General features: G+C 39.0%; 1 protein-coding gene across 4 annotated transcripts in view; it reads left to right on the top strand.

The window, feature by feature from the left end:
- PLEKHG4B (pleckstrin homology and RhoGEF domain containing G4B) overlaps positions 1-13,922 on the top strand; it is a 960,241-nt gene that overhangs the window by 592,612 nt on the left and 353,707 nt on the right. The gene's annotated exons all lie outside the window — the stretch shown is intronic.

The following is a 13,922-nucleotide window of genomic DNA, read 5'->3' as shown; positions in this document are numbered from 1 at the left end:
ATTGTGTACAAATTTTTCATGCCAGATGTTTATGTTAATGCAGCTTTTTTCATTTGTTTATTTATTTTAATTTACTTTTATGGCAGAATTTGTTGCCCTTGTATAATAAAGAGGAACTTCTGCACTGATATTTATATGACTGTATTGATATTACATGTTGTATAGCACATGCTGCATCTATGAAGCACTCATTGAGGAACAGACAAGTGGTATTGTGCATTCGCAGCCATGCTTTGTGTAAGAATAGATCTGAGACAGAGACGTGCATCCTAGGACACAGAGAGTTGCAATATTTTCTTACATGTATATGCAAGGAAACAAAACTTTTAAGAAAGTGCATAGTTTGTTCTTGAAAGCAGCGCTTAAAAAATTGTGAAGCTGTGGGACTGGTTACCTTCTGCACATCTGAGGTTTATGTGAGCTATCTGGGATTGTGTAGGACAGATTGGTAAGGAATGAGTATTTAATCTCGAGAATGCTACATGTTTATTATCTTTGTTCTTTTTTTGTATGACTGGTATTATTTTTTCAGTCTACAAGATGTTTGGCAGGATATTGATAAGGATATCTGTAGCAAGGCTCTTGATTTTTAAACATAAGTTCAGTAAGAACATTATTACATGGGTGTGATAGTTCTCATAAAGGCCACATTCATCTTTTACCTTTAGCAAATGTCATGGAAGGGAGGTGCATAAAAATTTTAATCTGTAGGACGTAACACTTGTTTGAGTGTTGTGCTTTGCTGTGAGATAATTTGAATGATGGCAATCACTGCAGCAGTTTAGATTCAGTAATAGGGGTAATTTTATTGGTGTGTGCCTGACATTGAAGAGTTGTAGAAGAAGCAATTAAATCATAAAAAGGAGCAGCGGTATGCCCATCTCTGCAAGTCTGGCTATAGGTGTGCGTCAAGTCAGAACTGCTCTATTCCAAATCTGACATATTCTTAAAGCTCAACATGAAAATTAAGCATAATTAGCATTCTTAGATAACCATGTTGTTTCATCATTTTAAATACTTTTATCGAAATTAAGTGAACATAGAGGAAGGACTAATGAATAGGAATGAATAGGAAGGGTAAACATAGAAACATGAGAGAGAAATAATAATCTGATATGCAGCTGCCTGTAATATATCAGTCATTGTGAATAGTACTAGAATTTGAGTTCAGATCATGGATACAGCACGAGTTTATGGCCAGATGCAGGTATTACTGCCATGATTAACATCAGTGCATGATTCAATTTATGATGTACGCATGTAATGAGTCTTGCTGAAGGACTAGACAGCTTTGAAAATTTCCCTTTCTTGATTATCAGCATTACCGTCCTGATGTAATGTCTTTGCAGTAAGGCCTGCCATTTTGTAACATCTTTCAGCTCTGCTCTTCCCAATACCCATGTGATACATCTCTTCATTACTGCTACCATCCCCTAAACAAACTGTCCTGAGAAAAAGGTAGGGGCGACTCGTGCCATAGGACTGCCGGACTGCAGCCCTCCCACCTACAAAACAAAATAAAAACAAACCGAGAAACACAAACATTAATTCCCAGACAGTACGCATGCGCACATGCTCTCAGACTGCTTTCTCAGCAGTCTAGATAAGGGGAAAGGCAAGATGCCCAGAAGTCTATGCGGCGATGACATCATGACATAGAGGCACTCTGGACTGCAGCAGTCATGGGTTTGGACTGCAGGAATCCTTTGGGATGGACCAATCGCGCAAGGAATATGGGTAAGGGGCTGTTCGGAGCGGTAATGGAAGCAGGTATTTCGCTCGTTGGTGGGCTGGGGCCATTCAGCAACAAGGTAGGTGTGTGTGTGTGTGTGTGTGTGTGTGTGTGTGTGTGTGTGTGTGTGTGTGTGTGTGTATGTGTGTGTGTGTGTGTGTGTGTGTGTGTGTGTGTGTAAAAAATGCCCCAGTTACTATATACTGGTGGCTAGAGTATAAAATGCCCCAGTTACTATATACTGGTGGCTAGAGTAGACTCAATGGTGGTGTGTAGGGAATACCTCAGGCTTGAACCCTGTACCTTGTATGCAGGTGTTAAGGGCCTGAATTCCCTACCCACCACCATTTGTAAAGAATTTGCAGATTTTTGCCTCATATTTGATCTGTTCTGTTCCACATAATATCTGGGGTTTCTAAATATTGAAATGTTTGATGGTGCAGTGGTAGCATTGTTGCCTCACAGCTGTAGGTTCTCAGGTTTGATACTTGGCTGGGGTGCCTTCTGTGTGGGGTCTGCATCTTTTCCCTGTGTTTGTGTGGGTTTGCTTTTGTGTCCTCCCATGTTACAAAGACGTCTGCATTATTTCTTCCTGGGCCTCTGCTGAAAATAGTTTTTTTGTTCCAAGTCAGACCGTCCTGGTTAACAAATGTTAAATAAAAGTGACAGTCATTTGAATTTCATACTTCAGGTTTCTGAATGTTTAATTCCTTACATATTTGATGGTGCAGTGGTAGCATTGTTGCCTCACAGCTATAGGTTTTCTGGTTTGATTCTTGGCTGGGGTGCCTTCTGTGTGGAGTCTGCATCTCCTCCCTGTGTTTGTGTGGATTTGCTCTGGTGTCCTGCCATTTTACAAAGACATGTGTCTGCAGTATTTCCCCCTGGGCCTCTGCTGAAAATTGTTTTTGTTCCATCAGAAGCAAAATTGGCAGGCATTTGAATTTCATACTTCATATTCTTCAGAAAATACATAGTAACACAACCCTTTATTCTAGCAATTTTCTAAGTTTATAAGGTGAATATTTGAAAATTGTCCCTATTTTTGGGACTGTATTCCCCCATTATTGGCTTTGTCCAGGTTTTTTGTGCTAAGGTTGACAGCTATGGCAAGAACTGAATTCACTGAATATGTTTGAGGGCTGTATTCCCCCATTACTGGGTTTGTCCAGGTGTTTTGTACTAAGAGATTGACAGCTATGGCAAGAAGTGAATTCACTAAATGATAGCCATTTAAGTTTCCGTCTTCGTCTCTTTCACAAAGCAGCTGATTTGGCATACTTGTATGTTGCTCTGACTATTTTGCACTGGGACCTTGTCAGTAAAATGTATGGTGGTAACACAGCATTTCTCTTTGACAAAGCAGCTGATTTGGCGTAGGGGTATGTTGCTCTGACTGTTTTGCACAGGGACCTTGGTAGTAAAATGTATGGTGGTAACACAGCATTTTATTCTAGCAACTTTCCAAGATTATACAAGCAATGTTTAATGTGTCCCTGGTTTTTGGGCTTTTGACCCCCCCCCCCAATAAATGTTGGCTTTTTCCAGATTTCTTGTGCTGCAAAGTTGAGATGCAGTTGAGTATTGAGTAGATTTTACAGGGCGCTGAGAGCTGCAGGGGAAGAGAAGTTTAGTGCTGCTTATGCTGAGTTGGCTTGCATTGTTAATAGCTAATAGCACAACAGGTTGTGTACTTGCTGTTGATGCAGAAGGCTGTGGGTTCTACTCCCATAAGGGGTGGATGCTGCCATAACGAGTATGTCCTCCTTGGTGAAGATACTAACTATGAGCCTGTTATCAGTTTGCAATCCATTTCCTCTTGCAATATTACTAGCTTATCATGTTTATAATGTAATACAGGCAATTTATTCCTCAGGGGCAACAGACATTATTTTTCGATAATACCATGAAATATAAAGGTGTTTGCTAACAGCAACCTTTTCATTAGTTACAAATTTCTTTAATGTGGAATTATTTAGATGACTTTTGCTTCAGAGATTATGCATATTTACTGATAATGGACTGTAGAATTGTGCATATTTGCTGATAATGGTGGAATGTAAAATTGTGCATATTTACTGATAATGGTGGACTGTAGAATTGTGCATATTTACTGATAATGGTGGACTGTAGAAGTCTGAGTAGACTTTTATGATCGAAATGTTCTGAACTGGGCAGTTTTGTCATTATGGGTGCATGCATTTTGTTTCATTGTTTACTGGAAAAATGTTCAAAACAAATTTAAAATGCCCTCTAACAACTGTACTGTATTGTACAAGGAATACAATTTAGTACTACAATCAGGAAGGTATATCAAAGAGCACATGTATGTTTCATATGCAAGGGGCCCATGATTTGAAAACAGCCCAAAATTAATCTTTATCTGCCACTGGCAAAATGTATTTTCTTTGAATGTGGGTTTCAATGCTGTTTCAATGAATGTGAGTTTCAAGGGCAGAGAAGTTTTAATGCTAAGTCTGTTTTCATTGTGAGACTGCATTGCTTTGTTTAGCAGATATCTTAGTGTTTGTGCTGTAAAATGCAAAATAAAACTTTCAAATGAAGTCCAAATCATCATAGAAGTAAAGCAGTATGCACATTAGTGTTTATGGTAAATGGAGTGAAATAGCCAAGGAATGGATCAATGGAATGGCTGCACAGGCTCCATTCAACAATGATTTTGTGAGGGGGAAGGGCGGCAAACTCAGAGGCTCAGCTGAACTATACCTCCCAACTGTCCAGATTTTCAAAGAATGAATAGATTTTTGCTTCTTATTTTTGGTTTGTTCCTCATAAAATTTGTAGTTTTCTGGCAAATCATTTAGGAATTAAGTCACTAAATAATGATACACTGAGTTTCAGACTTCATAACCTTCAGAAAAATGCATACTAAAGTAAGACCTGTTATTCTATCAACTGTCTCAGTTTATACAAGAGCAATTTTAATACTGTTTATATGTTCCCCCAATATATTTGGCCTTGTCCAGATTTATTGCATTAACAGTTTGAGAGGTACATGCAAATAAATTGCTTTATAGAATTAGGCATAGCCAGCCTCTCAACTGTCCCTGATTTTGGCTCAAAATGTTGCTCTTCCCCCTAATAATCCCTCCGCAAAATAGCAATGTTTGAAGAAAACATGGAGGGTTTACAATTAAGAAATAACTGTAATAATCAAAGTTATAGATTACTTGAAATGCATGTAGATTATTTCATTTTGTCAGCTGCTCAAGTTAGCAGTACTAATATTAAAGTGTCCCTCCTTTGACAGGTTGCCAGCTGTATTGTGTGGCTATTTTATATTTTTGCATGACATTTTTGGTCCATTTTTCATAAAATTGTGGGGTTTTTTTGGCATATTAATTACAAATCATTAACGACTGAAGTTAGAAAATAATAACAGACATTTTGAGTTTCAGATTTCATACCCTTCAGAAAATTCATACTAATACAAGACCTATTCTATTATCTTTCTAAGTTTATAAGAGCAATATTTAAAAATTGTCCTTATTTTTGGGCCTTTGTCCCACTTCTATGTATGGCTTTGTCCAAATTTCTTGCTCTGAGGTTGAGAGGTAGGACAAATGTGTCAGGGCCATCACAGTCAGCCAGAGACATTTCAAATTGTGACATTCTTGTCGCACCCCAATCCCCCATGTAGTGACTCTGGATGTGTCCAAGCAAGGCAAGGAATAGTTATGCAGTGTAACGTGCAGAGTGTCCCCCCCATCCAGGGTAGACACAAGCACTACAGTGGCTTTTCATCTGTCCTTGATTTTGCAGAATGGTCTGGTTTCTGTCATATTTTTGTACTGTTGATTTATGCTTATTACTCAAAGTGCCTGTTGCTCTGTGTTTAAGTAGCAACGCTTTAATGACCATAAGATAATCTTGTCTGAGATCGTAAGATGCAAGTAAGCTTTAATAAGAATACTGTTAAAGAATTGCCAACATTGAAAGCCTTTCTGTTGTTGCCATGCAGAGAATACTTAACTAGATAATGTATAAGCCTTGGGTATTGAAGGACAGGATTACATTATTTTAAAAAGCTCATTACAGTTGTTGGAGACCTTCAGTCATCTCTACAGGCTTTACTCATAAACTAAACAGAATGCCAATCATGTGTGGTCCATAACCTGTACAGTAATCCTTTAAGCAATGTATTTTGAGCTTGTTTCTTGTTTGCTTTTCATTTTTTACTTTGATCATGTTTTCCCCATGAAACAAGTAGATAGTTGTCAGGCAGCAGGTCTTTTTTGGATAAGAAACATTTTTACAAGTAGGGGCATCACAGAGATTTCTACTTTCAGCGTGTTACTTGGTACTTTAATAAAGCTGAATATAATTTATAATTAGAACTGCAGTGCAAGGAGAAGTTGTTTGAGTTGAGTGCTGCTTGTTTTTCTTATACTTGATTTTGACTGGCATTCCAGTAATGTATTTAAAAAGTAATTTATTTTTTCATGCCTCACAACCTTTTGTTTCCATCTAGATATTAAATAAGCTGTCATGCAGCCAATGCATTGAAATATTTGTATTCTTCTACACTTATTTTTGTCTTGATTGGACTCTCATAATGACGGTTTGGCACCCAGGGCAGCGTATTTAATTAAAGTTTTAGTTTTTGTGGTTTTGAACATAGCTCCTCCCCTTTCTAGTTGGTCGCACCCCTTCCCATTGACCCCACCCATTCAGCTGTCTCTTGCAGCCCCCCTTTGATTTGAAGTCACCAGCTGCCACTGGAAAAAGGTGGTAGATACCGATGACTCGCAGCAGGTGTGTATCTAGTCACTACTAAACTTGTAATCTGACTGGATATTAGGTAGTTAAATATCCTTTGGTGTATTGCAGATTTATCTGATGAAGTTCCTTATAGCACAACATCGAAGCAAAGGTGCTTCTCATATTTTATGAGTTAATTTTACATGTTTTGTAAGTTTTATCATATTAAATCTACTGTTACTTTTCTGAAGACGCCCAGTGTTTGTCGTTTTTATTGACTTGGTTTTGGATACTGATTCTTGACTCGCAGAATAATTTCAGAGAACCAGTGAGGACAGTATCTTTACCCTGTATACTGTGGCATGCATTTCTACCTCATCCCATTAAGGTCTTGATTTCAGATATTGCAATGATGTGAGACTGTTTCCCCAATACCTTCACTAAACAATACCAACATTGATCTGAACTGGACAGATAGAAAAGTGCAGCGTATTTGGGGTAAAGAAATTAAAGGCACTTCCACTTCATTATATGAACCAGACTTCTACTAAATCTCTCTTTTCCCGCACTAATGCAAAAATCTGGAACTGACTACCTAGCCATATAACCTCCACTACCTCCACTATTCAATTTAAGAAACTCCTGAGAACCCGCTTCTCAAACAATTGGCTTTGTTCATGCTACTCCCCATGTTAATTTGCATCAATACCATGTTCAAGGATTCTACTAAAGGTCCCCTAATTCCTTTCACTGTTAAACTTAATAATCACTGGTTATTTCTGTAACAAAATATTGATAGTACTCATAATTTAGAAAGAAAAAAAAATTTTCTTGTGTGTTTATATTTTATATTCTATATAAACCCTACTACTAGAATGCTGTATGCTGACATTTCTAAAGGAATTGTTAATCTATAAATGACTTATGTTTCTATGGAAGAACACCTATGTCTCTGTATGATATTCTTGTGTAATTTCTTTATGACATGCTATTGGAGCTTTCCTCCCTGGGCCTCCACTGAAAATGGATGTGTGTCCAGTCAGACTTTCCAGGTTAACAAATGTAAAATAAATAAATAAAAGGTATCAGGTGATTGATTTATCACAGCTCATATTCCCATGTAATTTCTGGAGAGAAAGAGTGAGAGAAAGACATTCTTTATGTCCTTTCATTAATATCCAGACCTGTTTATCTACTACTGGGATATTCATGGTTCCCAAGGAGTATTACAGAGCGAAATATTATTTGCTGGCCATTGCTTATAACTTGGAATACACAATTATAACAGAGCCAAGCCAACTAGTGGTCTAAATTCCATTTTGACAACATGGAAGGAGGGTATATTTTACCTTCCTTGATGAATTATGCACCAGATTGCAGCCCTGTTCTTGCCCAGCAGTCCAAACTGTACAACAGTATTTCACCCCAAATCTGAACATGATTTATCACTAGTAGCAAAAGTTCCAATTTATTATGTTGTAGTGGTGATTTATTTATGTCGGACAAACACTAAAACATCCTTTATTGAGGGGTATCCTCTCCAAAGGTCCACTGTTGTCAGTTTATTAGTGCCTTGCACCTCACTAAGTTTATAAGAAACAAAGCTTTGTACCCCTGGAACAATCACAAGGCAAAAAAATGTATACTTTAGATGCTTGTAAATATGGCTTTACATCAGTGAGCTGGCCATTATCTGAACATTTATCCTGAGGGATGCCGGTGCCTAACTGTACTTAGACAGTGTTTGTTTCCACCTATCAAACACATTACTTGTCACAGTTCTTCTGTAAGTGTTGCTTTTCCTTTGCTGTCTTTTTCTGCCTTGCACACTAAAAGAGGCCAGTGACTCATGCAGTACAAGTCCATCTGTTGTTCCTTATGGCCACAGTAGCCCTTTATTTGGTACTGACATCAGTACTAATAATACCAGCAATTAAAGAACCACTAACTCAAAACCTCAGCCTTCCTCAGTACCCTCAACCCTCCCACTAACAAATGTTGATGGGATATCTCTAAACTGCACTTCCCGAAAACAAGAACAAGATTCCTGTTTATATCATATGAGCGAATCGCACAAATTGCAAACGCTCATAATATCAAACGTACCAGACCTCGAAGTGCTTTTTCTGAGATTGCGGTACAGTGAAGAGCCCTTTCCTCACTGCAGTGTGATCTAGGAGTTGGAATATATATTTAGCGGGGGGTGTGGGGGGCACAGCCCCCCACAATAGGAAGTTCGAGATCTGGTACATTTGATATTATGAGCATTCGCAATTTGCGCGATTCACTCATATCATATAGACCAACAAAATTCTGCATAACAGAAAGCATAACCTATACATCAGTAAGCTGTCCCAAATACAAAAAAAATCACACAAGTCTATATATAGCTTCTTTAAATTTCTAAGATTAGCAATCATGTTTACTACTTGTCTCACTTAAACAAATACAGAACCCACCATTCCTTTATCAGTCTAACTTCAAGTATTACATTCTCAAGCACTCTGACATGAAAATAGTCCTAATTAATATAGGAAGCATGCTAAATAAACTTAAGCAACTCAAAACATTTCTCACTATAATTAATATACAATCACATGACTTAGTAGGTGTCACTGAATCTTGAATTACTGCACTCATATCAAATTTCTGCAGCTGTAAGTACTATTTTGACACAAGAGTAGACAAGGAGGGAAGAGGAACAATTGAAGAAAACTTAAAAGCTTCTCTTAAAGCTCACAGCTCTTCTCAAAATTATAAGCTCCCTAAATGGCTTGCAGCTAGTATCCCCTTCCTATAGTGTCCTCCGTGCAGTTGCTTACCGATACTTGCAGCTAACCATGAAAAAAATAGAACAACTCATCAATTAAATACTCAAACAAACTAACCCCTTTCAAAACACTATCACCCTTGGGGATTCACCATTAAAGTATTAGACTCAGCTAATAACAACAATAATGATTTCCTCTCAAATCCCACCCTTTTGTAAATAATAAAAATCCAGCTAGTCCCAAAGTTTGTCAGGCATATACCATGTCTCATATATCATCATTCCCAACAGTTTGAATTATATATCTTCTATCCTCATTTTATCTCCTTTCATTAGCAATCGCACACAACAGTTTTTAACTTAAGCATCCCCACTCTTCTTTCATGCTACTTATCTTTCAATACAAAACTGAAAAAAGCAATTTCAACATAAAATAAAGGTTAAGTACAGATTGACCTCCTGTTCTTACTGATGCAAACCTTTCCAATGTGGCTAAAACTCTGCTCAATACTTTGCTGCTGTTCTTTTGAGATAAGGAATTCCCCTAGAGTATTAAGGCTTTTTAAATTCATACAAGACCTCTGGATAACAAGTATGCTAAAAGCCACATTTAAGGTTACATCTGAATCTGGAAACAATTGAAAAGGACCCATCTAAAATAGAGTAATCCTTCTCAGAAACTTAGCTAAAAATGCCAGTAGATGTTATCAGGTCCCTCACTTCCAATCTCTACAAATTTCTACCCATTATCAGCATCTGGAACTTACCCAACCATGTCACTGGGTGGGTACCTTCTAAAGACTCCCCAGCAGATAGAATACATTTACCCTTTCTGCCCAAGATTTTTTCAAGGAATCCTGACTGCTTCGTCTTGGTCCCTCACCTCACCTTAACACACCCTGACATAAGACCAAATCACCCTTCTTCATTCTCCCTTTTACTTCAGAACAATAAGGATAAAAGAACTAAAAACATTTGGAACAAAATCTTAGTGATGACTCTGATGCAGATGGCCTGCAAGCATGGTTCATCTGAATGCACAGGGAACACATTTTTGGACCCTCCCCTTATACAGACACATAAACACACACACACACACACACACTCTGACATCAAGAAGATAACCATCATAAAACCAATCCCTAAGGTAAACAAACCAGTGACTTCATGCTAATCCCAATTTCATCTTCTCTAGGTGATGTGCTTGAAGTGCCAATACACTCCTAATAGTAGTATATTCAAAAACAGGGGGTGGGAGAGGCTTTTCAGCATCAGAATAGATTATGATGTGGTAGAAGAGCTTTTTGTGCTCCATATGCATACAGATTGTACCCTACAAAATATAAGTCATTTAGGCAAATCATTTTTCTTTGACCAGAACAAAGTGTGTGCCATTGTAGACTATTCTATCTACTAAACATTCTTAATGCAGCAGAGAGTAGTAACCATGCAGCTTTGGTTTAAGTATTTTATCACCAATGGGGACCTCAAAGATAGGCTTTTCAACATCATCTGCCTCTCCACTAACCAAAGGTGTCCCTCAAGGATCAGTATTGCCTCATATTTTTTTCTTTCTACTAATCAGTAAACTCACTGATGACCTACCCTGTCTACCAATAATTTCCTAAGAAGATGACATGGTAATTTATGAGTCAGGACACCTCCACGTCATTATTAAAAAGGACTTAAGATATTACCTTGACCTACTCTCAAACTGGTTTCTGGAAAATAAGCTCCTATTAACAACCTCCAAGGGCAGGCGTCCTGTCTGGTGGACCCCAGCCATAAACAAACTATACAATAGAAGGAGGAAGCTACTACATGATAGAGCAAAATCCCAAAAAGGGAAGGCATCTCTGATCAGTATTAGCAAAAAACTACGGGCACTCACAAAATCGTCTAAGGCCAGCTTCGAGAGAAAAATTGCACAGGACACTAAGGATAATCACAAGGCTTTCTTTAGTTATGTTAGGAACCTGGTTGGGAATTCCCAGATATGCTCAGAATTAGTCCAAAATGACAAAAAAATACACCGAACCCACAGACATTGCCAACATCCTAGCTGACAGGTTCAGCGCAAACGTCCCCCCCCCTCCCCACCAAAAGGGCAAATATCTATCCTAGCAGAGTGCTGCCCCCCTGACATCTCAGGTGCTCAGGTAAGAGCCGCCCTCTCCAAAGCAAAAAACACAGCATCAATGGGACCAGACGGTGTCCTGGGCTGCATCTTACATGAACTCCAAGAAGAGCTAAACCCAAACATAAAACTACTGTTCAATCTCAGCCTTACTACAGGATATGTACCCAAAGAGTGGCGTACAGCAACAGTGGTCCCTCTCCACAAAGGTGGTGCCTCAACGGATCCTGGAAACTATCGCCCCATAAGCCTGACTAGCTTGGTCTACAAAGCTATGGAAAGGATCATCATGGACCTCATAAATAAAGATATTGAGGACCTACAGACACTGGATCCTACCCAGTTCGGCTTTGTTAATGGCAGATCCTGCCTCTTAAACCTGGTCAATTTCTTTGAAACAGCCACCAAGCCCATTGACGAGGGGAAGGTGGTCCACACAGCCTACCTGGACCTCGCAAAAGCCTTAGATACAGTACCCCACTCGGACAATATAGATAAGCTCACCAGCTTAAATATGAACCCCTATGTCACTAGATGGGTTGCAAACTGGCTCAAGGACAGAACCCACATGGTTAGAATTGCTGGAGCCATGTCAGACTCCAAACCAGTTACAAGTGGCATCCCACAAGGCTCAGTCCTGGGACCTCTCTTGTTCGGTATATATTTCTCGGAGGTACAGGCCAACACGAAAGGACTGTGGCTGACCAAGTTCACAGATGACTGCAAACTAGGCACCATAATCGACTCTCCAGCCGACACAAGCATCCTACAAAAGGGCCTCATAGAAACAGACAACTGGTGCCAGAGCCATGGCCTCAAGCTAAATGCCGAAAAGTGTATAGTCATCCCCTTTGACAAAAACAAAGTTTCCACAAATTACCAGATAGGTGGTAATCCATTAAGTACGGAAGAAGTAATTAGGGACCTGGGGACCCAAGTTGATAGCAATCTCTCATTTGAAAACCACGTGGCCAAAGTGGTTAGAAAAACATTTTATATAGCCCACCTAATCATGAAGGGATTCACATCTAGATCAGGGAAGGTCATCGTGCCTCTTTACTTATCCCTCATCAGGCCCATAATTGAGTACAATGTCCCTTTTGGGATGTACCTTACCAGACACCTGCAGCAACTGGAAAGACCCCAAAAGTACCTCACCAAGAGGATCAAAGGGCTCAAACAGATGCCATATGCTGCCGGTTAAAGAAACTCCAGCTCTACTCAGTGGCATACCGCCTGCTCAGAGGCGATCTGTGCCTGACATATAAAGCCATGTCCAACCTGGAATTAATGGACATGCTGCACCTCAGAAAATCCAAATCCCATCGAGCTACTCGCTTGAAAGACTTGAACCTCAGCACTGAAATAAATAGGACATGCTGGAGGGACAGAGTCATAAGCCAGAGGCTCCCTTCACTCTGGAATAAAATCCCAGTCCAGGTTAGGCAGAGTCCCTCATTGACTCTCTTCAAGAGGAATCTTGATGAGTGGATGGGAGATCGTAGGTTTACCCCGAGTATCACTTCTGTGTCACTGTTAGACAGAGGCACAGTATACTAACCTCGAAAAAGGGCATAGCAAAATTCATTTAAAATGGATGGCGAAAGCCAAACACACTCTGGCTAGGCTTATAAATGCCCTAGAGCAGATAGCCTAGTATGAACCTATGAACCTGATTGTGCCATCCAGAAGGTCTTCTATAACTTATTCATAAGTAATTCATAGGTAAACACTAGGCAATCAGTCTGCAGACTGTTGCATGCTTAGCCAATTACCAGACAGTGACCAAAGAACCCTGTACCTTGTGTCGGTGAGGTAAATACCTTAATTGTTATGCCAACCTCAAGGTAAGTAGGAAGCTGGATAAAATGAATAATTTCCAAATTACTCCCAACATAATATTTCACCCCACCAAAGAAGGATATAACATGATCTCAAAATCGCTGTTGTCAGATAAGTATAAAAAGAGTACTCTTATGTAAGTGTAACTTTTAACAAGGTCTTCTTCTAGATATGTCTTGTCGATTCTTTAATACATTATGGGCATCAGCATAGTGATTAAACAGTTTTCACTTGAAAATGTCAGTGAACCCATATGCTGCAACCCTAGCTTTAGAAAGGCTTGCTAAAGGCATGAGCTAATGGGGATGAGTCCTAGAATCTAGTATCCTTAAGATGCAGGGTATGAGAAATCCCATTAAAATCACCTATGTAAATTCAACATTTCTAATTTTATTTTCTATGCCATCCCACATCTTGTTTAACAACATCTAGTGCAGAAAACTGAACCCATGCCCTTCGTATTGTTGAATATGTCAGCGCAATGGAATTATGTCAATCTTTTGTGTTTATCCCATATACATGTTCATAAATTCTGTCTTTGAGTGCCCTTTTGGTTTTGCCTATATAGAAACATGGACAATTCTGATGTTGCTATCTATCTATCTATCTATCTATCTATCTATCTATCTATCTATCTATCTATCTATCCCTATCCATCTACCTATCTATCTATCTATCTATCTATCTATCTATCTGTATGTATACATCATATCTCTCAA

Source organism: Protopterus annectens, chromosome 3.part0 (genome assembly GCF_019279795.1).
Source record: "Protopterus annectens isolate FY-2018-M chromosome 3.part0, PAN1.0, whole genome shotgun sequence".
Taxonomy (NCBI): Eukaryota; Metazoa; Chordata; order Ceratodontiformes; family Protopteridae; genus Protopterus; species Protopterus annectens.
Note: the sequence above shows the minus strand (reverse complement) of the source record. Positions and strands in the feature narration are given on the sequence as shown.